General features: G+C 36.6%; 1 long non-coding RNA gene across 1 annotated transcript in view; it reads left to right on the top strand.

Annotated features, from left to right (window-relative positions):
* LOC133269874 (uncharacterized) overlaps positions 1 to 25,605 on the top strand; it is a 66,876-nt gene that overhangs the window by 26,979 nt on the left and 14,292 nt on the right. Inside the window, exons 3-4 of the long non-coding RNA XR_009743582.1 lie at positions 17,000 to 17,203; positions 19,468 to 19,653. This is a non-coding gene — a long non-coding RNA (uncharacterized LOC133269874). The remainder of the gene's footprint in view (positions 1 to 16,999; positions 17,204 to 19,467; positions 19,654 to 25,605) is intronic.

Below are 25,605 nucleotides of genomic sequence, written 5' to 3'. Positions count from 1 at the left end.
TACTGTGAAATTCAAGTTGGGATTTTTCAACAGATGCAGAGAGATTGCTTTGTGCATTCAGATTTAAAGTTCCACTTTAAAAAAGTGTACTGAGGAGAATACAGGAATTTACAATGACAGCATCCAAACTGTCTTGATTCTGCCCAATCAAAATGCCCACAATATGACTGTGCTTTAAAGATTTCATTATTCATGATGCTAAAAAATAAATAGCAATTTAATTCTCTTTTTTTCTGCATATTTTCTTTTTCCTTAAGACAGACAAATGATCCAAAGTTAAAACTTAGCTAGTTGAACCAAGGCATCATATATGCAGCAAACAGACAACTTTTGGGACCCGTTGACTTCAAATCTCTTAGCTGAATAGACAACACCAAATGAGAAGTGTGAGCACACTTTGTGGGGGGAAACAAAGCAGAATTATGACAACTTGTTCTTTGCTAGAGCTTGCTGCCTTTAGTTGCTCATAGCTGTGGATACATGTGACCACCTTTTCTTTGCTATTATTGTGTAAGCAGCTTTAAGGTAATACTCCTCACAAAAAAAAAAGAACAGAACAGAAATGGATCCTAAATGAGGAAAGCCATTCAAAGAGTTTTCTCAAAACTAAATCATCTATGCAAACTACCTATCGTTGTTTTTGGAAACAAAGGTAAGATTTCTAGTGTGAGGTGTCCCTGCCCATGGCAGGGGGATTGGACTAGATGATCTTAAGGGCCTTTCCAACCCAAACCATTCTATGATACTATGATTTTGAGAAGGAATTAGAAGATTGCTTATATTTGGTATGGGTTTTTACTCAATACTGTATGAACCCTTGTTTGCTAGTTAGTTAGATTCATTTGCAAATACGAAGAGAGGGGAATGAGATGATTCAGAAGAAAAATCTGTATGGTTAAAACCTTCTATTACATAATAGGACTCAAAATCCAAACGCCACTAGTAGATATTCAGTAGTTAACAGTTATTATTTGGTCAATAGCAAAATGAGAACTCAAGATGACACTGACTTGGTATTTTTGAAAAACTCTTTTCAGTCTGAAGCAAAATGTGTTTCCTGATGCTAATGGACATTGTAGGTGCACGGGGAATGAAGCTGGAGGTGTTTTGTAAGTTGTCCCTTATTTCATGATCATGACTTGTACTTGAGCTAGATGAGGCCAGATGTTAGATGGAAAGTCCTCTGTTTTGCTAGCATTTTAATATTTTTTAGCCTTTCTTCCTGTGGTGTTTATGCTGGTGTGCAGTTTCTATTAATGTCAGTGGATGTAGGATCATGACATTATTTCATAATTTTACTGAGTTTTATTGGAAAATATGTTCATATAGACCCTAAAAATGCTTAATCTTTCAGAGGAGACAGACCACAATAAGATTTTGTTTTGAGAATGAGGAAGTAGAGTCAATCATAATTCCTATAGGTGGTACTTGCATTAATAGCAAGTGGTAGAGATGTTTTCATGGTTTAGTTCTCACATGATGACTAGGGAGAATAGTAAAGAAGGAAAGCACTTTTTTGTCAGTGCTTTTACTCATTAGTCTGTTCTGTAAGTACAACCGAATTTCTGGTTGGTCATATGGAAATTACTGAAAAATGTCTCTGAAATGAAGAAAAAAACTTTTGCAAATTTACCATCTTCAGTAATAGCTCATCTAATTTTAATATATGCTGTGGGTTCAAATTTATGTCCCTTTGTCAGTAAGCTAGTCCGAAAGAGTTTAATTGGGAAGTACCTTTTACCCTTTTTCTCAGTGGGATTGTGCTTTCAAACCTATTCAAATTCATCATCAGTCTTGTACAAATTATCTTAGAAAGCCCAAGAAAAAATCAATGGGAATATTTCCCTCAGGGTCCACCATACTGATTACAATATATCCATACTTAATACTAAGTTTATGCTTGTATCTTCAGAACTGATCATGAAATAGATTCAATGTGTACATTCATATGGAGCCAATGATTTTCCAAGTGCTTCCAGTGCTGATAAATTTGTAACGACTTGCGTTTACACTAAACTATGCTTTGCATTTCTGGCAAAAATACATATGTAAGTTCCAGGGCATACCATGAGTCTTCATTTTCTCACCACATGTGCAAATCTTGACAGTGTACATTGGAACATGTCCCATTTTGAACTAGCTCTGCTAACATTCTGTCAACTTCTGTAATAACCTTTTAACTTTCTTAGGGTGAATTACAAATGTTTGCACTCATGCAAAGCATAAATATTAATGTTGACATTGTCATGTAACAGTGACTTGTTGTTCCCACCGGCTGCATGATCCTGTAATGTACAATAGCAGCTGGAACTCAGCAGTGAAATGAAACCCATACAGTTGGCTTTTGGGGACCCCTGTGTTAGTGTTGACAAATTTCTATGGAGTGTGACATCCTGTTTGATGGTTTGGGTTCTGTCTTGTTTAAAAGAATGCAAAACTTGTACAAATAGTGTTTGTGTTTACCTTCTAGTAGGCTTTCAAAATTGTCAGTGCTAATGTTTTGATAGAAGTTTGTTTTCCTTTTATTGTTTAGCTTAACTTTTGCTATGGTGGAAACACAACCTGAATTCTGTCAGACTGAAGGCTAAATTCTTTTACAGGTGAGGACAAAACTGCATTAAGTTCCCTATTTTTGGAGAACTTCAGTAATGTTAATAATCCTTCACTTCCTACAGCAAATTTCTGATGGCTACGGAGTTCTTCAGTGTTAGCACCACTGCTGTCAGAAAGAAGGCATCTAAGTAGTGGCAGGGGAGACGTCTAATTTACTACTGGTATTTTTAAACCCATGACAGAATGGTAAAGGCAGTAGGAGGTACGGAGTTTCCGCAGTGTCCACCTTATCACAAACTTCTGTTGCCTGGTCTTATTTCAGTTTTACAGGCAAGGAGGTGTTAAATTTTGTCCCTTCTGTTCTGCTATGTATGAATATGGGCCTTTGACTGTTCAGAAGCTATGTAAAATTACTGACATCTTTAGCATCTCTTCCTTTTGCCCAAGAACGTTATTTTACATGTGATGAAAACACTGTTCCTCTTCCTCAAGCAACTATGACACACCAGCCTTGTTTGCTCAGACTCTGGAATTAGAGCATGATTGTTTTACCATGAGCAATCAGTAGCTGCCTTCTTAAGTGTTTTAAGACATGGTTGCTGCTTTTTGACCTGGTGGGTACTTTAGGTTAAAAAATTCATGCTGTCAGAACCTGCTGGGAGCCACAGGCAAGTCACTGAAAAGGGTGCCCCATTTATATCCTACCCAGAATTACAGGGATTTCTTAGGAAGAATGGAGTTTGGAAAGTGGTAGCCTTACAACAGAAGTCCAAAATTGGGTTCCCTGTGCTTCTTGGGCAAAAGGAAGGGATACTAAAGATGGCCAGCATAATGCATCTGCAGTCATAGTTGCTGGTGCTCTCCTGGAAGGATGGAAAGCTTCAGCTTGCTTGCTGTGGATGTGGGGTTTATCGAGCCCTGCAACCTAAAAGCATTGTTTATTAAACCAATCAAACAAGGGAATTAAACAGATTATAGGATTATCGTAGAGCAAATGAAAGACAGAAAGCACATAATTGGAAGGAGGAGTGTTTTGACAGCTTCTGCAGATGGCAGCAGACAGAAGGGAGGATTGCATTCCTGAAGTGTAACTTTTTATTAATAAGGTTCAAATAATTCTAGCAGCTCTTTTGAGAGAAGTTTATTTGTCATGAATAGTATGAATGGATTTCTTTCTAGATATTGGTTATGGCAGTTTTACTTGGTTTTTGTTTTTTGTTTTTTTTCTTTTCAGAACACTTTCTGAACAATGCCATTATGCAGATTGGGTACTAATTTTTGAAGCACAGCTCTGATTTGTTTTTGTAATGCTATGTGTTCTCCAGAAGGATCAGGAGCTCAGCATTGCCTCAGAGGCTAAGCACTATTTTATCACTCAGCAGTGTTTTCACATTCAGTGTCATGTTTGAAGCAAAATATTTAAATGGAATATTATTTCAGAATACTGATTTTTCCAAAAACATATATAAAGATAAAAATAATACAGTGAAGAATTTATTTTTTTACATGCTTTTGGCTTTTGCTTTTTAAAAACCAGAAGGATTTCCTTAGGGATTTGCTTGTCTAAATCTATTTTCTCTCCAGCATATGAAATGACAGGCTATACAAAATGCCCAAATATTAATTTTTGTGGCATGTCTGTATATTCATCTGTCAACCTTCAGTGAATTTTCTGGTTTTCTATTAGCTTGTCCCAAACTGCTGGCAAGCTAAATTTCTCTAACAGGCATCAATTCACTGCATTAAATGCCTGTTCTGCCCTGCAAGACGTATTGATTATTTTTTTTCTCAGCAAAGTGACAAATACCATTTTCATGACAATAATAGAGATTGATTACGATTTTATGGAACAGAGAAGGAGCCGATATTGCTGAAAGAACCTTGGGGCTCATAAAAAATTGAAAAAAAATCGTTTGAATTAATAAAGAAATTAATGAATTCATCTGTTGCTGATGAAGCTGAAGCATTTCTGATATAATGGAAAGTACAGTAAATGCATGATCATTGCTGAAGTGAGGCAAGTTTAAATGTATTTATAACATCTGGTGTCTGAAATTACTTGGAGGAATGATAGTAATCCATTTTGAAGAACTCGACTGAACTTTTTAAGTCTTTAAGATAAATTTCTCAATGGATTTAGGTATGCGTGATCACGTACTAGTGAGTATCTGCAGGGCTGACTTGATCAGTGGAAGCTGAATATGAAAGACTGAGGAAATATTGTTAGGTTTTGTGTAGGGGCATTTATTTTTAATCTGAAAGGAAATAAATTTCTTTAGGGGTTTTTTGTTAATTTTCATTTTCATCACGTTACATCTTTTGCTGTAGATACAAACTGTAGGTCAAACACCTTTATGTTTGTTCTCACACTTCGTTCACTCTTTAAATGAAGCTGGAAAGATAGTTAGATTTTGATACGAGACTGAATATTTGAATTTGAACACAAGGTTATGTAATTTATGACATTGTATCAAAGCAAATGATAACGACTGAATTCATGCTGTGTGCAATAGCATTTACAATTTGTATGGGTTTTTATATATTGTCTTATCCTGAAACAACACATAATCTGTTGATGGAGACTTTCATATAGGCAGGGGTTTGTGTGTGTGATATGGCTGTAAAATTCGCCTTTCTCATTCAGTTACTTTATATAATTTTTAATACTTTTTTAACTTAGAAAAATAGATTTTCCTGATTGATGTATGGTTGAAAAACGAAGGTTAGAGTATGATGATGTAAGACTTTCAAGCAAACTGGAAGGAAGGACAGCAAATTAAAAAGGTTACACTGATACCTATAGTCCCTGATGTGACACTATATTTTGTATTTATTCTCTGATACATTCTCTATCAAGAAATACGAAGAACAATATTTTTTAGTCTAGGAAAAGAAATCTGTCAAAAGAGACAAGCCAGAGTAGTACACAAAACCAATTTGTCTGTCGCACATGTGACATGTCAGTATGACTTTGAAAATTTTAGTCCTGCCTCCCTAAAAAAAACGTTGTAAATAATCACAGTTCTTATTCAGTGTCATGCCAAAAAAAAACAACCCCAAAACCACCACCACCAACAACAAGAAAAAAAAAACACAAAAACCCTCATAACTGGTTTGAGGGCAAATACAAAGAATAAATGTTTCAGAATTAGGTGTGAGGGCATTCTTTCTGTTTTGTTTAGCGTACTTACAAGTATGTTCAGATTTTTTTTTTCCCTTGAAATCGCAGGTGAACTATAAAGCTTAAAAAGAATTTTTGTTGTGATTTTTTTGCTTGAAAGAATGAGAGAATGTATTGTATTCTTTCCTCTGTATCTATGTGCATATATGCTGGAAAAAAAGTAGGACAACAGATAATGAGAGCTGAGGATGCAGTATTCAAATAAAAAGTGAAAGAAATAAAAAAACCCCACACATCCCACTGGAACTTGCTTAGAGCTTAATGGCTGAAGTAACAGCAGAGGCAATTTCTGCATTTGACTTATGAGCTTCTGAACTGTTCACATACTGCTCTAAAATTTTCTACTGTATACTTGGAGCGCAAAAGTTACTTCAAAAGTCTATCTAAAACCATCCAGCTGTATTGAAAGGAAAAGAAAGTAAAACAATGCCCTCGTTATAAAAAAAAAAGTAAGAGTGGTTATGACCTTTTAAATGACGTCTGTAGTAGCAAAAATACTGGGAAAACAGGTTGAAATGTTTCAAAGTGGTAGCTCTCTCAAGAAATGTACTTGAAATGTCGCTATGAAAATGGTTGTGATTTGATCTGAAGTCATTTGGATTTTCCCATGGGTACTAAAATTTTAGTAATAGTGTAGCTACCAGATTACTTGGAAGACCAGTTAGTTCAGTCTCTGCTTACATGTGTAATGTGAATTTTGCAGGATGTCCACCTGGGATTTACAGGAGTCCTGGTATCATTCACTATTGGCTGTAAGTTGTAAAATGTTGGTCTTCCTCTTGACTGATTTACAGTGTGCTAACAAGCATGTTTATGCCCCAAGAGGTCAAGTAATTGGCATTGTTAAAGATTTAGGAGCAATCCTAGTTCTCCATTAGGTTTTCCTCTTCCTGAAAAGAGAACTCCCTCCAGGTGGGATTGAGAGGCTGCAGTTAGACTTGTATGGAGCTGAGGAGCAACCTGCGCGTCCTTAGAGCAGCCATAGTGCTGCATGAGCATGCATGCTTTCCCACTAGTGTCTCCTTTGGTCCACAGGCAGGTGGAATAGCACTTGAGGGGCACCACCACCATTCAGCCCTTTAGGACCCAAATTAGTTTTATATAGAGGCAGTGGAGAAGTCTTAGGGCAGTGCACCCCAAAGGAGCTGCAGTGGGAAAGGACCAAGGACACCCCATGTCCTGCTGCATACCTCAAGCTTTGTTCTTAGACCGTGGTGAACATGGGCTGTATGTTGAACTCCCTGCAGTACTAACTGGGTGGCCTTCCGCTGTGTACTTTAGCATCTCATTTAGGCTACATCTATGGTGGAGCTGTCTGAAAGTGTGTAATATATTCAATAATGCGTTTCATTACTGTTTTCCAGTACAGAATGCTAAGTTCAGAGGAGTTCCATCAGCAATCAGTGTATTCATAACAGCGCTGTGCTTCTACACCATTTTGTGAAGCAGTAAAGTTCAGCGGCCATAAAATGGTGTCAGAAAATAAAAGTTAAAATGCGCTCTGTGAGTTTTTGCTGACACAGAAAATGAGCCTGTTTTGTTTATAGCAAAGTAATTCTATTTGACTGTGCAAGGCTAGGCAAATGTTTCAAAAAGTTATTTTAAATACTACCCACAGCTTGAATATATGCGATCAGGAAGCAATATATTACCAATGAAACAGCACATAAACTTCCTCATAGGAATACTTGCTGAATTTTGTTTTACTGTTCTCATTTTGGCTTGGCGCGCTGAAAGAAACACTGTGGAAATTCTGCTTAAAACTGTGTTATGCAAATTCATATTTGCAACTAATTTTGGAAATGTAATGAGAGATTTGAAAATGCTTGTTTCTTACTTTAATTTTCACTTCTAAATATAAATTAATTTTAAATCATTAAAATGGAATGTAATGCTAGCACATGATTGATGATTTAAATTATCATTGCATTTGCTAATTTTTTAATATCCTGTTTTCATAGTGAAATCTTTAAGTATTTAGCCAGATTAGGGGCTGTGGGATGAAGCCCTGCTTTCATGCAGTAGGTGAAGGACTCTTAAATCAGTCTCTGGAGTTATTTAACAGTTACCAATTACTGCTGCATTGTAAACAATCAAAGTGCTTGTATCTGCAGGCAGTAGATAACCTGAAAATCAAATATATCAGCTCTGCCTAGATCCTTGAAGAGATTGTCCTGTCAACTAAAACAAGAATAAAAGGTGTGATTGTAAATAACATTCATGGGACAAGCAGGTTAGGAACAATCATTTAAAAAATAAATAAAAAGCCACCTGTAGGAGGTGATTGACGTTAATTGAACATGTAGCAAAAAGCAAAGCCTTAAGAAATTTTCACACATGTATACGTTCAACTGGCTTTGCTCCCTGATTGTTTTAAGTTATGGTTTGCCATCCTCTGATGTGAGGGTTTTCTTTGTCTGTTCCTTGCAAGAAGGTGTAGCATAAAACACTGATCCTTTTGGAGGTTTTAGGAACCTCTGCAGTTTGGCTCCTTTCAGGAATGGAGTGACTGCTAGCACTACATTTTCCTTATGCAAGGGTTGTGTTTATGGCTAAGTGCAGACCTTATAGTATGAGAATTCATTGAATTAATTCAATTGAATAGTGTTTCTTACCTGTTATTCACGGGTTTTTTTCTAGTTTTGTTTCTCATTAACAATGATAATAAGAGAAAAGAAGCTAATCATTACCTATACTTTTTGATTGTTGAAATATCTCCATCTAATGAGTAGACGAGAAAAATGAAGATTTATGTATAACATTATATAAAATGCCACCAGTATTAGGAATAATATAAATTTTAGTGACTGTCAGACTTATTTAATCCTGCAGCACTGAAGTCGTTAGAGCTTTGACCATTTATCATAAATTCTGGATTACAAAGGGATTCCAAACCAGTAATACTGTGACAGATTTTCGTTTAGAATCCTAGGCTGACCCTGCTATATATGGATGATTGTGTCTATAATTTAAGTACGTGCTAAGCTTATTTTTTTTTTCTCAAAGGAAGGAGAATATGGCAATAACAGTTTCTTTATAGCCATTTCTGATGGCAATATTTGGTAAATAAACTAAATGGAAGGGCAAGAGCAAATCTGTTAGCTGCTGTTTTCTTGTATCGACTCTTTTCTTTTTTTCTCTTAAAGATAGCTATTTAGTCCATTAGTGGATTTCTTTCCCCTTCCAGGCTGGCTTCCTGTAGGTTTCAACTGTGGAGTAGCAGGTGTACAGTTCCAAAGTGTCTTTACAAGTGGCTCAGCAGGGCTTCCTGTGCCGTACATTCACTGGAGACAGCTCATCTGTTTAATCCTTATGTTTTAGTCAACCTTTCTTATTATGCGGACAGGGCTCCCATGCTCAGCTGGATTTTGACTCTCAGAACGAATTGATGGAGCTCTTTGATCTTTGCTGTGTATTGCATCTGTTTCATCTTTCATCTTAATGCATGATCTTCCTAACTCCTAGCTAGCACTTTATTTATTTTATTTTTCTTACTTGAATCCATCAATTTTACTTTGTTCTTTTTGTCATGCCTTTTTATGTGCAGTGAACTTGATTGCATAGCTTTTAAGATAATGATAATTAAGTAGGTACGGGTATTTAAAAACACAGGCAAAGACCCAGGGAGCTATGGTTGTATAGGGTGTGCATTTTGCATTTTAGAGCCTTGATCAGAATCCTTAAATGGGATTCGTGTGATTCTGTACAAACTTGCAGATTGTTACACCTGGTATTTGTGATAAATAGAAGAAATACCAAAGAATCATAGGATGTGACAGTATATACTTTTGGAGTAGCCTGCTACTGGCTGTTGACACCTGAACTACAGCAGCATTGAGCAGTATTCTGCAGAACTCGTATAATGCAATACTTATTTTGAGGTGTAGCACCTCAACGGCCTAACACATGACCATGTATTCAAGTTCATCCTTCTAAATTCCTGTTCAAAATTAAGCAGCTCTTTAGGAACCATTAAGCAGTTCTGTTTTCTCTTAACTGGGGGTTTTGATTTAAAGACATTATAAATTCCATGTTCTAGCTCAGTTAAATGGTGAGTTATGTTTAGGTTTTGGGTTTTCTGCACCCCTCCAAATTTAAATACGACAAAAAGCAAGGGGTTATTTTTCAAATGAAACCAGCAAAGGAACAATTTTGATTATACTTTTTAGTTTAAATTAGCATTATCAATAGAGCACTTTGTAATGTTGTATTTGATTCCTGCACTTACACAGTAGAGTTTAAATTCCCTTCTAAAAAAGACTTAAATCAGTGTTCAGTTTTAGGTGAGAGTAGCAATTTTTCCAGCGATCGTTAATGCTAGAGTAGCAAGAGCATTTTCAAATGAGCAAAGAGCTTTTGGTCTGCAACAGCTAAAATTTTAAGGAGTCTTGGCTCATAAGAGGTTTCATATATTTCACTGGAAGTCAGCATTTTACATACATGGCGTACTCATAGCTATTTCCTATTTTGCTCCATAAACTGGTTGTATTTTTGTCTTAGAAACACTTTGGAATACGCGATATCTGGGCATTGAAATTTTTGGTGTGTTTTTTTTGTTCTTTCTCAGGAGAGAGCTCCTTATGCAGAACTTCCACCTCCCTATTTGGTGTGATGAAGCCTGGGTCAGCTGACTGTTACATGATAGGGAACTGTCCATTTACAATTAGAGACAGGTTGTTCAGCAGTGCTTCATCAAATGCATATGATCCATGCAGTCACATTACATCAGACTCTTCTAATGTCTTTGTGCAAATACCACCTTTATAAAATAGAAAAAAAAATCCCATAAACCACTAATTTTTGGAAAACAGTAACTTTTTTTTTTTTTTGAACTTGATAGGTGTTATTTAGAAGGAACATAGCATGATGCAGAGCGCACTTGAAGATATGAATGATTTGAGTAGCCTTTGGCAGCTTTGAAAGCTTCAGTGGCATATAACACAGCTGTGTATTCCTAACTGCAAGACTTTGCAACAGGTGCATTTTGGAAGTGAGCTCGCAAAATTACTTATGTTAGGCTTGGTTTCACTGTGGCATAGGTAGATACTGCTGTTTCTAATAATTTATGTAATAAAAGAGTGAAAGGACCTCAGTCTTATAGGATACAATTATACCTGCTGCTGCTGGAAAAAAGAAAAACCCAAAAGGTTTGATTATTTTTGCATGGTACAATAAATCTTCCCTCAAAAAAAAAACCAAAAACAAATAAACAAATGAAAAAAAAAACACAACGCACCCAAACCTCCAAAGTGCTCTTCTGTTCCTGTTAGACTTTCTTTGTTTAGGTATTGCTTGACATGACTCTAAAAAAGCTTGCTGTCCTCTGATACTAAGAGGTAACAGCCATTGATGTAGAGTCCAGATTTAGAATATATAAGAAAGAACTTCAGATTCTGGTTTTAATTTGCCTTTGGAGCTATTGCCTTTTAACTGCTCTGAAATTAATCAGGTGTAAAGTATTATCTGTCAGGAAATTAACTAATTGTGTTGAAAGAAGCTCATTAAGTCAATCTAGAAAACTATTAAAATCCTGAATGCCTATGTTGGACAGTTTCACAGTTTGAGACCTACCCTTGGAGAATGCAGACCCAAAATGTAACTGCATTAACTCTTAATTTTTATTTTAAAATTAATTATAAACAGATTATTTTAGTGTTTTGAGTTGTTGGATCGTAATTTTCTGTCAGTTGGGTGTTTTAGCTTATGTCACTTTGATTGGATCATTGCAGATACCACAATTCTAATGGATAGTGTGCCAGAGTTTTTCTGACACATTATCAGTGTTTCCCAGGCTTTCATTCTGAAAATGGATTCTTTTAGTAGGCTACTTCAGCTGTAAGTGTATCTTTTGTTTTATGGGAAAAATATAAAATGATGCATTAAAATAAGTACCCTGCAATCTAAAGAGGTTGTTTTCCTCTAACACAGCAGTATGTTTTCTCAGTGTATTTTGTGTTTGTTGTCTCCAGAATAAGCATTTATTTAATTCAGTTGTTTCATTCTGTGTGTCTGTCTGCCAGTGTCAATTTAGTGCAGGTGGGAACTTTTGTATAGGAGAAGCCTTAAGGCTTTGTAAGGCTTTTCAATCACAAAATTGGGAATTAATTTCTGCCCATGAGTTTCTTGTAAAATAATGCAAACCCTGTCTTTAGGGAACAGCTACAGCCATCTCCTGGATCCATGGTGCTCAGATGTCTCACTTGACCTAGTGAGGTGCCCTCTCAGAAGGTGCTTTACATATGAAAATATCTTTTCATTAAGACAATGCAAGTTTTTTATTGTCTCATCTTTACCTAATGATACAACAAAACTTCCTAATACAGAAGTGTTAGTAGTCTGAGTGTGAATGGCCCTTGCCTTTTTTCTTTTTCTGAAATTAAATTAAAATATAATTATTTTTGTAGATTTCATCTCAGTCTTAGTGTCTTATTCATGTGAGCCTTCCTGTTTTACAGATACGTTCCCAGTTATTTAACTGTGCGCTCTTGGTACTGATTTTTGTTATTCTGCGACACAGGAGAACTGTACTGAAATCCTGTCTAATGTGTTGCATTAAGCCATCCTGTTATTTCATGTACTAAGTAAACTTTTATGAGAGGGCAGATGTTGGGAGCAAGGGACAAAATAGCTATAAATGAGTATACAAGGAAAAAAAAAATAGCTCTGTGCTTGCCCTTACATGTTTTTCCTGGACAGCTGCTACTGGACACTGTTAAAGGCAGGATGCTGGTATTTGAACCAGCATCATTTTAAAATGTGGTATGTCTGACTATTAGTGTAGGAGGCAGAATAACAAAATATTGGTGCAAGGAAAAGGGAGTGGCAAGGGAAAGAATTCAGTTTTCAGTCTCACCTGCAGCTAGTCATGGCAGTCCTTTAGTTCACATGTACTGATGTTATAGCAGGGTACGACTGGACCTCTTCATTTTGATGCAGGTGGAGGAATTGTCTGCTCCCTTTTTTCTTTCTTGGTCTGTTCCTAGAGTTATAAGCACAAGTGTTTTTCTTGCAGTGCATTAATATTTCACCTCTATTCATTCTGTGCTAATGATTAAAATAACACTGTGGCCTCTTCAAATCTTCCTTGTGGCTCTTCCCCCTCAAGAGTTACACGTGACCTTTGCAGGCGTGGTTTTGCGATATGAAACTTCATGGTTTCATAGCTATGCGTGCAGTTTATATACATGCAGTTTATGAGTCAGGTTAACTCTTGATTTGCACTACTAAAAAAATAAAATTAAAAAAGTAAAAGATCCGTGACTATTTTTGATGCATATGATGTGACAAAATGAGAAATTATACCATAAGCTCTCTGTAACTACATATGGTCTTTCTGGGAGTGTGGGGGGAATCAAAGAGTGAGAGGGTCAGTGTGTCACCGAGCCTTTGAAGCTCCTCATTTCAGTAACAGGTTCACTCCAGAAGGATGTTGCCTCTCAGACCCAGTCTCTGCCACATGTCTTCCCCTAAACCTGCCGACTGGCATATGTGAACCATCCTCCATTGGCTTCATGCCCTAGTGTTGCTCCTTTCCTTCCCCTAGTTTGTGTGTTGTAGCACAGTCAAACATGTAAGCTCCTTATTAATTGGCAGCCATTGAACATTAAAAGTTAATTTAAAAGCCCACTGGATTACATTGTGAACAGTATTCCTTTCATTACATTTCCCATTATTTAAAATGTATAATTTACATATATTACCACTTAATTTCACTTAATTTTTTGTAATGAGGTGCTGAATGGAAGATTTTCAGGATTTAGGAGAGTACAAATGAAAGGTTTATTAGACAGGCATTTTTAAGGTTAAGCCTATGAATAGGTATACATAACTAAAACTAAATATGTTTCTGTCAGTCTGGGGTTGTAAAATGGTATTGTGCAGCTGTATCTCTAAAACATGCAAAATGGTTTAGAATATTATTTTCTTTCTTGCTTTAGGTCATGGATCCTATTCTTTTCTGTGCTTCCTTCTAGGAAGTTATTGGAAGGTTTTATGGTGGCAATTTTCTGTGTTCTGAAAATGCAGTAAACACTGTGGAAATCCTGCAGTCGTCTTTACTAGAATAAACCTTTCCTTTGAGCCTAGACCAAAATTATTATGGTTGTACTTCTGGATTTTTTGTTTGTTTTTTGTTTGTTTAACTGCATGTGCTTTAGGTTAACCATGGCCTATCCTTCGCTTTACCTCCCTCCCCTTAAGGAAATTTTTCTTTTTCTTCACCCTGAGTCTGCTTTACCACTCACTTTCCTTTTCTCTTCCTATACCAACTGCATTGTCTAGTTGCTTCCATGGAGGTCTTTGTATACTATCCTTTTGTATTCCTTTTGATATGTTTCCTTTTCTCTGAACCTCTTGTTGTATATATGATTTGGTATTCTCATCTTTTTGTCTCAATGGAGGGGAAAAAAAGGTAAAAAATGACTGCATTTTCAACAGGTTTGAGGAAGGTGAGGGCCAAACTACTCAGGGAAGCTGTCCCGCCCTCCTGAAAGAATTACATATGTAATTCATGTAATTTGGATCATCTAATAACTTTTGCTGTTTATGTTGCTTTGCTTTAGTGAGTTCATAGATTAATAGAATAATTCAGGTTGACCTCAGAAGGTCACGTAGTCCAACCTCCTGCTCCAAGCAGGGTTAAAACTGAATTCCAACCAGTTTTGTAGCTTCCATGACAGCTAGTAGAGCAGTACACCCAGTGAACAAGTTGTTCCACCAGTGTCCAACTCTGGAAATGAGTATGACAATTCATTCTCAGCAGATCTCTGTCATGCTGTCCTTCATCCTAGTGATGACAAAGGAAAGCATAGATGACCCACCTAGTTCCTTTGTTTTTAATAGCTGAGGGTAGGATGAAATGAATTCCATGTTTTTCCACAGCAAACCCTGAAGTCATGAAGGAGTGTGAGTGAGAGAAAAACCCAATGTGTTTATTGAAAATGGGCAAATATAAGTGCTGCTGGGAGACCAAATTCGATCCCTCTTTCATGCTACTCTTAAGTAACTGTCAGTCTGGACCTGTCAGAGAAAATCCTGTTTGTTTTCCAGTTCCACTGGCTCAGATCTGTTCTGACAGCTTAGAAACCCAGTCATGTCTACGCTGGTGCCTGACTGGAGACATTGCTATGGATAGCCTTATATATCTGGTGTGTTTTGTACACCTTCCAGAAAAACAAATCCGTTGTTACGGCAGCCGTCTATGTTTATGTCCTTCCCAAGTCCCTCATTCATTCGCTACACTCAGTTATTTCCTCTTGCCTTAAAACTCTGTGCTAGGATCAAGACTACTTCTTCATATTTAAAGGCTGTCTATAGAAAGCAAGATCTGATTCAAGTACAGCAATAGAAATAAGAAGGAGTAATGCACAAAGGGCTTCTTTAACTTCTGATTAAAATGAAGTGAATTTGTCATTTTTGTTCGGTTAGGACTGAGCTTTCTAACAACATCTGTCGTTGCATTGGTGACAATGTGATGTGGAGGTATTTGAGCTAAACCTCAACTTGTTAACAAATTTGTGTACAGGTCGCAGTGCAGAACTGGCGCAGTCTTCAGTATCTGCCTGAGAAGCTGGGTGAATACTTCATCAGTCATCCAGAATGACTGGAGTGATGACATTACGTTTGAGCATGTAATTTATTTTCCTGCTCTCATCCTTTCCAACAAATACCAGAAAGCAATTAGTTGTGTTTCGACCAATACTGAACACCGTAACAATTCCTGTATTTGGCCTTGTAAACTTTCCAAATTAGATAGATATATAAAATAAAAGTTTGACTTCTGAAAGGGAAGGCTCTGGCAACACTGTTTTCAAGGGAATGAGGTCAGGGTATAATTGCTACTCCCACAAGCTTGTGTTTTCGAACTGTCACTGTTTTCTGTTTGTATTTCAAGAACATGTGAAAATTTTATCTGAATTGTATGTGGAAACTGGAGAAAAAAATTATTGATGTCAATGGATTTACTTAAGGATAATTTTATGCTGCAAAGTCCAGAACATCTTCTTGTTAGGCATTGAGAATGTATTGCTGGATACCACCTTTAATGTTAAGGTGAAATAAACAAGATCAGTCTGGTTTTGGAAAAGCAGCCTTCGGTCCAAGTGCCAGGGCATGCAGTGTACCATTAATCCGAAAGTGGTCATAACATCTTTTTTGCATGCCCTTATAAATTTGTGTTAGTTGACTAATGTACTGTGCTCTAATTAGTTAAATAGAATTCTCAGCAGGCACTTTGAAATGTACCAAACCGGGGGTTTTTGGTACCAGAAGGCATTATTGTGATGGCTTTTATTCTATTGTAACCTTTGTTTCTACTTTATATGAACTACCTTTCACTACTTTGGAATGTATTTGGTTTGTAAAAAAAAAGGTCTTACAGCAAGAACGCACTATAGTCTGATGCTGCTGTAAATGAAAAGCCCAAGCATATTATTGTTTTCTAAAGCAATGCTGAAGTTCAGTATCAGCTCAGATTTTGTTAGGATGCTTTTATATTTTGGGCTTCTAATGTATTTGCATGTTTAACCTTCTCAAAGTGTAGGCTTCACTACTGGGGATTTATAGACGATCAGACTAGTTGAGAGGAAGATGTATCCAAAGAAGCCTTTAATGGTAGCTAACTGCTTCTGTGGGCCCAATTAAGACTATCCAACTGTGAAACACAGTCCCCCGAGTAACGATGCATTCAGCTTGCCTGTTTTTTTTTGAGGTGGGGGGAAGGAGGCCTGGAATAAGGGAATATCTGGTGCAGCTGTGAAGGAAAAAATATTTTAGAGTTCTTTTAGGGAAAACAACACAAACAACAACAAAAAAAACACCCTTAATCCAAACTAAAACAAAAAAAAGAAAAAAAAAGAAGAAACCCTCAAACTTTTGGTATGTAGTATTAATAAAGGTTGAAGTCAACTTTACATATGCACCACATTCTAGACTTGATGCTGTAGTAGCTGTGCTTGAGATGTGGACATGTTGGTCCAAAATCAATCTTGTCACTCCTCAGAAGGCAACGAGAGATAATAAGTACTATTCACCTGATTGCTTTCCTGTTCTGAGACAGCTGGTGATGCTTGTCTTCCTGATAACCAGGAGTTTCAGATCTAAGGCAGGGATAAAGAAAAGCTGGGAGCTTGCTGAATCTAAATTTGACAGTCGATGGCTGTGTAGAGGGTCAGGAGGGATAGAATCTGTGACACGTATAAGAAAGGAACAAAATTTATCTGCTCTGGTTGCAATGATTAGATGTCTTTTTGTCTGGCTTCCTTACAGTGGATGATTGATTGTACCCGCCAGCTGGCTAATATCATAATTAACAAAGTTGCTACCATGTCTGAGAAGTTTAATCGAAAAAATTGCCGGCAGTATGATGCCATTGTCACAGAGATCACAAGCACTGCAGTGTCAACTTTTGTACTGATGGAGCCGCAGGACTATGTAGATGTGCTGAGAAGTCGTTCACTGGGATCACTAAAGGTATGTTTCTTTCCCCTTACATTTCTTCTCTGTTTGTTCTTTTGAAAAATACAGTAGATAGTCCTTTGATGGTACCTTTCATTTCAGGGTACCGTGTGAAGCTATTCTGTATTTTACAGCAGTTGCAATAGCAATCTAGGATATGTTTTATCAATGCATCAAAAGCTGAATAATCAAACCCATAGTTCAGTGCTACTCACCCTGTCTAAATGGTCTTTGCTTCCTTGCCAGATGCTTTTCGCAAAATATATGGACACAGTAGCTTTCATAGCTAATTTCCTCAGTTGGAGGAACTAAAAATGCTGTTGACAGTCTATATTCAAGGAACTCATAGTTCAGTTCAGGTTTATGTTTTGTGATCTTTTCGTTCATTAATTGAAGTTAGAATGTAATTTGAAAGGCAAAAAATCCCCCTGGGGAAATTCCCGTATTTTTGTGTTCATAATTCAGTGTTAAAATATCTTGCTAACATATTTGCTTTTGCATGTGCATATCTCTGTGTGTGTGTTTGTGTGTGTGAAAAGAGAGCAATGTCGGTGCCGTTAGCTGGAGAGCCACTTCGCAGCACCTTTGTAAAATGAGAATCTCGTTTATTCCTCTTGTACGTTTACGTAGTTTTCCAAGTTAAAAATTATTCTGCTGAGCTCTTCTTCTCTGCTATTGTATTTTTACATGTGTGCGTGTGTGTGCTGCGTGGTAGTTCAGTTATGCTCTGGAGTATGTGTTGAAAATGCCAGCCTGACATATTGCTAATGAGTGTGCATATTGACAGTGACGGGGGCGTGTGTCTGTCTGTGTGCCATATATTAAAACAAAAAGAGGGGAGAGACGGAGACAGAGAGAGACAGAGAGACAGAGAAGGAAATATTGGGATGGGAAAGAACAGTTTATTTACATTACGGTATGTCAAAATGTTATTATGGCTAAAAAATTAATTTTAAATAGACATGAGATGGAATATGACAGTTCCTTCTCACTCTCATAGGAGCTAATATAGCTATGGTAGGAGAATAAGGGAGACCCATTTATTTTGGTGGTACTATTATTTCTCTGCCCAAGTAATTTTGACTTTTTGGTGTCAGTTTCTAAAATTTGGGAAGTGAATTGTTTGCATTGTGTTTCAGTTCTGTAACGAGCTTTCCTGAGTTTTCTGTTGCTCCTCCGTATCTTTACAGGTAAAATAGTTCTGAGCATTCAGGTGGAATTGTTAGAGTAGACTTGTGAAGGAACGTATTGCTATATAACATAGGTGATTATTTCAAACCAACATATTTTGGGGATGAGCTATTTTCTGTTTTACAGTTTTCTGTTTAGAGTTAAATGATTTTCTAGTTTTGAGCTGATATTATTGCAATGGCAATTTGCAACTAATACTAACTTGATTTTTTCAGAGATATTTTGCGGTTCTCAGTCAATTTAGTGGCAGATAAATTTTTTCAATTACTAGACCAAGTTGGGAATGCCAACTAAAATAATTTTTCTTTATTTCTTTCTTTGTTTATGGTCTATGCCTCAAAAGAGATTTCTGGTTTGTGAGGAAATACTTTTTTCCAGGCCAGTAAGATATTCCTGTATCATGATTATTCCTATCATCAGAAATGGATTCTAGGTTTTAACTTATCCTTATAAATCTACTGCTTTTCAAGAGCTGCTAAGCAAAATTAAAAATCTATGTTTTGTTTTGAATAGAAAATGCTGTGAACAGTTGCAAAATAGATTAGTATTGTGATTACAGACAATGGGGAAGATTAAGTTACTAAAACAGTATATTGTTGTTCTAAACTAAACCCTGTAATATTTTGTGTAATTGAGACTTTGTGCATTGTTAGAACTCGGTTGGAGTATCAAACGGTTGTGAGGATTAGAGCAGACAACTAAAGCAATGTCACAGTAGATGTGGCTGGTTTTTAACAGGATTATCTTCTGAGATGTGTAGAAATGAGCTCTTATAATAGTTTCAGAGGAATTAATAATTTTAGTAAAATGTTAATAGCAAATGTGCTAATGTAAGGAGTTAGAAGATTAGTGATGCATTCTTTTGCATGGAAATAAGAATATAATAAATGTCCTGCAGGTGACTGAAGCTACTGCAATTTTATTGGAGATTAAAGTTTGATTGACCTTTGCTGAGGTGATTAACCCTTCTGAAATTAAAAGCCAGTGGTAAATTATTCTGTCCAATTTAAATGCAAACACAGAACAGTATGCTGTGTCATTCGAGTGTAAGGGGAAAAAAAATGTTTTAATTTTCCTTTTGCACTCAGCAAGATGTGATTGCAGACGGCGCACAACTGGGCTCTGGTAGAACTGGCCAGTAGCAACAGCCTTTGCTCTGCTCGTCACCACCGGAGCAGCTGTGCCATGGGAACACAGAATTTGGGAGCAGCTGCCTGCGATGAGTCCTCACATGCAGGAATGTCAGCAGGAATGCACGGAAGCCCATCAGCAAGGTAAGCAGTGAAAATCACTGTGAATGTGTTTTATCTGCTAGTGTGGACCTTGAGCCGGCTGATATGTGCATGAGTGGGCAGCGTAGCACAGGTGAGGATTCCTACCCAGCCTCGCAAGGCAGCTCGTCAGAGTGGGGTTGCTTACCTGCGCGCGCCATTGCAGAATGAGAAGTAAAGCTGCATGTATGTTGCTCTTTGTGTGTTTTTATCTTCTCCCTAACCCTTAAAAAGTCAGATTTACAAGCTTGCAGAACTGCACTTTCTGACGGAGCACTTCCTCAGGAGCAGGCTATGTGCAGGTGTGAAAATCACTGCTCTGCTTAAATGGTGTGATTCCAGCCCTTCCTACTAAATGTGCACAAATGGCTTCTTAGGTTGGAGCTGGTATGTTCTGCTGGATGGATAGGATCAGGACATGATCTTAGCAGTTGACTAAAGCTAGTGGGATTACTCACATGTGGAAAGTCACACAGATGGTCTGAGTCGCTGTGGCTACGCTAATGAATGGCCTTTGAACACCTAGAAAGTTAATTCCTCATAGATCTAATAATCCTGCTTCATGTTACAGTTGGTATCTGTGTGTGCAAACTTTATTACTTAATATTAAATTGAAAAGACCTCAGTGATAACGCTTGCTGCATTTTTTTTATGACTCTTTCATTAAAAGTTGAACACTTAGAAATTCCTCCCAGAGTGTCTGCCTTGCTCTGTATTTTTTTTTAGGAAACGAATGTCAAGGCAGTGGTTTGTTTTGTAATGAATTACACTTAATTTTCCCAGAGTAAGAGATCAGTGTGTTGCTATAAAACAGTGTACTGTCTAAAAGCAGTTCTGGAGGATTATAGTGACTTTCTGAGGGCTTAACTTTACACTGACTAGTAGAACCATTATAATTGGATCCATTTTAAATTCATGTGTTCTTGTTGCTTTGGATAAGAACTGTTTGAATGAGTTTGTTCAAAGTCTTGCACCAAAATAGTGGTAAATTAGAAGCAGTTTGATTACTTGAGATTGATTCAGTTTGCATAAACAAGCCCTTGAAGCATCAGTGCTTCATTTTTTTTTCCTCCCCTTCCTCTCCCTTAGTCCACACCTCTCTGACCACCTGAAAAGAGTTAAATTGGCTCTTTGAAGGCTTTTTCTTGTGTGCCAGCAGCAGTAGTGCTGGGAATTGGGCGGAAGGGCTACTGCAACTGTTTGGCCTCAAGTGGACTTTCTGCCTAGTAAAATTTCCTATTCTTTCCTGCAGCTGCAAAGCATTAAAATGATAATGAATGTGCTATCTGCATTCCATATTCAGTTTTGCTCCTCACTTTTCATCAAGGAAGACTTCATATTGCATCTGCCAAGGTAGGGAAGTCCAAGGAATTGCAGTTCAGAAATTAAGGACCCTGAGGTAGCAGCTCACTTCTGTCTCGTCTTTTCATTTACACTTTAAACAGCCTTCAGAGAGATGGGCTGCTGCTTCTGGGACCCAGTGAGGAAAGTGAGGAATAGATAAAAGCTAAAGTTGTCGTGGAGTGACCTAAATGGAACAGCTGGCAAAAGTATAGAGGAGATCCTCCAGGGTACTGAATTATACCTTCAGGCTTGGATTAGTAGGATGTTTAACAAAGAGATCCATTTGCCAAAAGGATCTCTGCCTGGCTTTTAATTATGGAACTAGCACTTCCTTCAACATTTGTAAATTACTGAGCTTTTTTTCCTCTTGTAAGGTGTAGGGTAGCGATTGCTGGCTTTGGGCTCTTGCTTCTGCTTTTCTCAAACAAAAATTTTTGCATGCTCTTGATTTAACCCTATGAAAACTGGGGACATGAAACATTTCAACTGTTATTATGTTATGAATATTGAGATATATGATCTATAGACAAAATACATAGTAACTTTACGTATCTGTTTCTTTGCTTATAATCCTGCTTTCTAGTATTTGAAGTAGGATGAAACTTTTCTTTAAATTGAGGAAAACAGTATTTATAGGATTTTTTTAGTCATATGTATCCACCGTATTTTAGTTAACAATAGTAGGTATGTAGCACCCAACTTTTTTAATTTTAGTAGCTAGATATCTCCATCCCTTTGCATAATTTACAGTAGAGAAATGCAGGAGAAGGAAAAGAGTGGGGCTGCATATGTGAGAAATTCTTTTTTGAACTAGCCAGATTTCATAGAATTTTTTTTTTTAGGTATCCATTATGTCTGTTTTCACCTAATGCTGCCATGCATTTATTAAACCTCGATACCAAAAAAAAAAAAAAAAAAAAAAATCCAAATTGCAGGAAATAGTGATGCTGCGGCATGATAGAAAGTTTTCAAATGAGTGGCACATCAGGACAATCCATGGTGAAGTAATAATGTATGCTGTATATGTGTTCAGTGAAGAGATGCTCCTAAATGTGTCTGTTTATATTTACCAGTGTAGTCAGGCAGAAGAGATGGAGCAACGTAGTAAAGTATTTCTGGAAAGTCTGTTGGAATACTTACTGTATTTGACTACTTGAAGCTAAAAAATACTAACAAACAGGTGGGTGGCAGGGGGGGAGGCTAGAATGTTGTCACAGTACTCACTTCCTACAGAGTATAACATCTAAAATAAACACTGTTAGTCATTACAACTTCTGTTTTGCTCTTTTGAAAAAGCATTTGCTAAACAGGGCAAGTTCTTTCAGAGATGGGCCACATAAGTTTGTTTTGATGATATTCACTGTTTATTGATGTTGATAACTCTTGAGAGACTGGACAGCTGCTTACTGATTTGTATGACGCATAGGTGAGTGTTTCTTTCTTGAAACATTAAAATGGAAAAAAGGTGAAGTTACAACATTGTTTCCCATTGCCCCCAGTGAGGATGGCATAGGGATCTGCATATAGTTTTAAGCTGGCCTGATAATTGTTTAGAAGTTATCTTGTTCAGCATTCTAACATTTTACTACATTAGCAGTTATCGTGATTATTGAAAACAATTCAAGATTTTATTCCTTCCACAATCTTTATTTTTCTTCTGAATGCTCTGTCAATATTCTCTACATGTTCTACTGTGCCAATAGCCAAATTAGACGTTAATAAACTTTTAACTGAAGTATATGTTAAGCATATTTCATAAAAGAACAAGTCACGCTTTTCTATATAGAGAAAACTTTCTGAATAGTGATACATGCATTGTACTGCATATGATTGCAAACCACACTGCAATTTTTATAGCTATATAGGGTTAGACCTTAAAGCTGTAAAGAATTTTTTTTTTCAAACTGAAGTTTTTAGCGAAAGCTACATATTCCATGGTGAGAATCTGCACATGATTAAAATGTGTTGTATATCCCTCCCCAAAATTTACTCTGCAATCAAGGCACAAGATGCATGCTGACTAGTCTGAGTAAATGTATTATAGTCTGAGTAAATGTATTATGGTCTGAATAAATGCATTATGCTACCATTATACTACTTCATTCATCTCTTTTTTTCCTGTTGGGGGGTGGAGGAAGGAGGAGGGAGAGGAGGGAGTTTAAAGCAGGCAAATATGACAGATTCATTTTAGGCTTCTGTTAAAAATCAGTAATTGCCTAGGCATTTTTTCTTTTTTTATCATAGAAGATTATCTGCAACTTGATAATTGCATTTTTTTGTCCATCAGACTTGTGTAGTTTTCTGAAAGAGTGCATAACAGAGAACTGAGTTTGAATAACTTGAATAGCTGCATATGAAAACTCTTGGAGTCTAATGTTACAATGACTACTCCTTTTCAACAGAAATGAAAATTCTGTTATGAATATACAGTTTCTTACACTGCTTTAATGTGGCTTTTGTAGTTTTTGGAGGGTTTCAAATTCTAGTTTGGGAGTGAGGGAAAGAGGAAGAAAGGATGTGAAACTTGTAGTTCTTCTGGTAAAACGTTGAAAGGCAAGGCAGAATGTTTTTGAAGTATTTACTACTTTACATTCTTGAAATGGGTGGTGGGAGAAATTTCTAGAAGCTTGTCTTTAAACTAAACTAAAATATGCCTTCTTTGAAGAAGTTAAATTGAAAATGAAGTGAAGGCATTTTCGTTTGAAATTGCATGACTGGAAATGAGAATGCGTTGGGCCATTATGTTCAACAGTTCAAAAATTGCTTGAGGAAACATTAACTTTTAAAGTCCTGTTTGAATAATCACTAAATCTTTGGTCAGAAATGAATCCAGTCTTCCATGCAGAAACACTGAGGAAAACATTTATATGAAAAAACATAGTCCAATTTCTGAAAATACAGACCAATTAGTGAGATTTAATTTAGATATTTGTCACTGAGTATGCATCACGTGCATCTTCGAACTGATTTACCATTATTTCCTTGTCTTATTTGGAAAAAGAGACTCCTACTTATTGAAATATTACTGAAGAATCTAGCTTTCCCCACAAATTACACACTTTTTGCATAAATGTGCCTAATTACCTGAATTCAGTTTTGATTAGCAGTGTTAATTGATGCAGCTGTGGATGGGCTCTGTTTACCTAAATTACCATGTGCAAACAGCAATACGTCTGAAAGTGAATATGCTAAACTGAAAATACTAATTAGCTAAGACAGATTGTTATTCAAGTCACATCTCAGAGCCTTTTAATGAAAGCCTGAATGTGTCAGGGCTTTATGATATTCAGACAGAAATGTCTATATTACATATGAATTCTAAATTTAATTCATGGGAACAGATGGGATGTCGGCCGGGGTTCTTCGCTATCGCTTCCAGTATTAATGTGAATATTTTACTCTTCTGGAGACATTTTTCTGTGTATGTGAGAGAGAGGAGGGAGGAACTAATTGTGTGCATTGACAATGTGCCAGCCAAGAACATCTAACTCTATTTTTGACCGACATATTTGCAAATTATAGCCACCTACTTTCCCAGACTGAAGATAAACTATTTTGCATATTTGATAAAGATAGTAAGTGTAATAAAACCAAATAAAAGTTAAACAGATCTCAGTAACAAAGATATCTTTTGTAACAACAGAGATTTTTCCTTTTGCAACAATAATAAAAATATGTCAGTTTTTGATATGAGAGGAGGATTGGGCTTCACATTTCAAATTGTTGTGGAAAAGCTTTTAATTACATTAAACTTTGTTGTGAAATACGAATGCAGATTATTTTCTCAATATTATTATTTTTCAATTTTATTAAGAACAGTACAGGTTTAGGTATTCAGATAATGCACTTAATCCCTCTTATTAATTCTGTTGGACACAGAACTGTAAATAAGTTTGAAAGTAGTATATAAGTCCATCCATTGACTTAAGTGTTCTTAATATAGATCAGCAGCTGTACTGCATATGCCCAGTCTTCAATCCATTTATTCTTAGTTTTGCTTCAGAGCCTGAATGTTCAGAGGTCAGCTCCCATGTGAAACTCAGTAATTCCATCAGAAGCTTTTCCCACAACGTCTTGTCAAAATGCAAAGTAAGGATTATAAGTACTATGCCTAACTATTTGTACCAATATAATAGTTACAGTCATAATGTTTTAATTTTCATACTTGGACAGTTCCAACATAAATGTTCTCAAGATATCTGTAATGTAGGTAGCTATGGCTATAGTTGTAATAAGTATCAGATCTTTTGACCTAATTTGGTCAGAATCTGTCTTCTTCTGTCTGTTGCAATGGGAAAACTGACTGTTATTCCACAGTTATGGTGAACATAGTGAAGAGAATTTTGCTTGGTTACTTAATTTTGGGAGCACTATGATCCCTTTTCAAAAGGTTCAATAGCTCTGTTTTTGTGTAAGCTGACACGTAGAGCTGATCATATTTTCTGCAAGTAATTATCTAAGCTCCCGAACTTTATACGTGAATCCTTGTCATGGCCTCTTGTACTTCATTGGTGTAGGCTTTACAGATGGAGCATATGCCTAAATAAATCAGCCACACATAACCACATTGTTCAGCTGGCAATTAACTCAGGCTAAAGAGGAGAACAGTAG

This window comes from Pezoporus flaviventris, unplaced genomic scaffold, assembly GCF_033815535.1.
Source record: "Pezoporus flaviventris isolate CSIRO_AGI_PZ_B2104156 unplaced genomic scaffold, CSIRO_AGI_Pfla_v1 ptg000016l, whole genome shotgun sequence".
NCBI classification, from domain to species: Eukaryota; Metazoa; Chordata; class Aves; order Psittaciformes; family Psittacidae; genus Pezoporus; species Pezoporus flaviventris.
The sequence above is the reverse complement of the archived record's forward strand: the minus strand, read 5'-3'. Positions and strand labels throughout refer to the sequence as shown.